This window comes from Syngnathus typhle, linkage group LG13 (assembly GCF_033458585.1).
Source record: "Syngnathus typhle isolate RoL2023-S1 ecotype Sweden linkage group LG13, RoL_Styp_1.0, whole genome shotgun sequence".
Classification (NCBI taxonomy): domain Eukaryota; kingdom Metazoa; phylum Chordata; class Actinopteri; order Syngnathiformes; family Syngnathidae; genus Syngnathus; species Syngnathus typhle.
The window spans coordinates 3,211,192-3,213,343 of record NC_083750.1 but is presented as its reverse complement, the minus strand read 5'-3'; positions in this window follow the sequence as shown (position 1 = coordinate 3,213,343).

Below are 2,152 nucleotides of genomic sequence, written 5' to 3'. Positions count from 1 at the left end.
CTTGAGAACTTGCTTGTAAGTATTGCATTTAGGTTGTATTTACTGAATGTAATAAAACATCTTTTCCATAGCTGGGCATGTTCAATCTCTCGTCACTGTAAACAAAAGCAGATGTTTTTGTTCATGCGCTTTTGGGATTTTTAGACATTTTCTTAGTCTACATTTGCTTTTTTGGAGGGCGGGCGTAATTTCACATGAGAAACCAGTTAGCTTATTTGACCTCATTACAAAGCTGACAAATCTCTCTCTTAGCGGAGAAAAACAAGACAGATGTGCACAAGCCTCTGAACCAGCTCAGATTTTTGTCCTTGTGGTTGTGTTGCCCTTTAAAGCTTGAATTTGTTTAGAATATCTCAACAAATACAGTACCCTCTCAATACCGTTGCTGACAATTATTGATTTATTTGAATCTTTGAAAAGATTAAGTGTTTCAATATCTACTAAAATTGCAAAATATAAGAACAAATTATTTGCTTGGCATGGCCTTGTGATTATTTGAATGCACGTGTTTTCTTGCTCTAGATTTCTATTAATGTGTTTATTTTCTGTCCTCAGCATATGATTACTTCTTCAAGAAGTCAGGAGGACAGATCACAAAAGTGTTGTGTTATGGTAATAAATTTTAATTGTGCTCCCACATTTTTGAGTCGGGGGGAGTCAACAAGGGTGCCAATTTGGATTTAGCCCCAAACAGATTTCCTCTCTCTGGTTGTTGGGGTAGTCAAATCCAACTCTGAGCAGCTGGGATGGAGGGATAATCTGTGTGTGTGGTAGTGTGTGTGTGTGTCTGTGTGCGTGTGTGCGCGTGTGCGTGTGAAAAAAAAGACACTTTTTTAATTACAGACTCACAGGACGGGCACAACCTCCCTCTCTCTTTCTCTCTGTTCCTCGTCTCCTGCACTCACATTGAGGATATACATATGAGGCACACATTCAGTACACTACAGACATTTGTGCAGTTCATCTTTCAGATTGCTTTAATTTGTGCGTGAAGTGCCAGAATATTTGAACGTGAATGAATGTGACTGCCAATGACGAGATATTTATCCATTTAGACATGTGGAAGAGATTAAAAAAGCTCTATGTTTAATTAGAAATTACATTAGCATGGATATGGACGCAATTTAATACCTCACAGGTCATCTGCATTCACCATGTGTCATGGATCGGATGGAGCAGGGCGACCAAATGCAGCTTGGACCAGGGTTTATTGGAGAAAACAAAACAGACTCAGCAAACTGACATGACTTAACAAAAAAACTAGAGGACTAACTGACTTAAATTATCAGGCTCCTGCAGAACGTGAGGATGAACTGATCATTTGAATCAGGTGTGTTTAACGAGGGAAACTTGGAAAACATGTAGGAATGCGGCCCCCGAGGACTGGAGTTTGAGACCCCTGCTATAGAGCTTTCACACCTTCTTTACCAAAAATGTTAAAATAGATTTTTATTTTAGTCATATTATTTTTGACAAACACACTAAATAAAATATACTTCAAAATCTCAATAATATTGTGAGATAATATGATAACCTTGGCACCATCGAGAGCATCCTCTCCAGTTGTATCGCTGTTTGGGGTGGTTGCTGCACTGAATACAACATGAAGGCCCTGCAGCGCATAGTGAACACGGCTGGTAAGATTTTTGGCGCTTCACTCCCCTCCCTGAAGGACATTTACACCTCCCGTCTCACCCACAAGGCGACCGCGATTGTGAGTGATGTGGTTCACCCCACTCACTCTTTGTTTGATCTTCTGCCCTCTGGGAAGAGGTACAGGAGCCTTTTATTTTTATTTTTTTTTGTGTTGTTTACTTGTATGTATATTGTGTACTATGTCTTGTCACCGTGGGATAGTGGGAACGTAATTTCGATTTCTTTGTGTGTCTTGGCATGTGAAGACATTGACAATAAAGCAGACTTTGACTTTGATAATCTGTGATATGCCCAGGCTGTTTAGTGGTCTCCTTTTGGTTAAAACTGTGCCGCACCGTACAGCACTGGTTAAGAGAGCGTCGACTGCCCCCACCAGGAGATTTACTACAGATTTAGTTTGAGACGTTCAGAGAGGCTAAGTATGTAAATGACGCATTCAATGTTAATTTGTTGATGGAGAGATTTATCATGGAAAATTTAAGAACACCACGGGGAA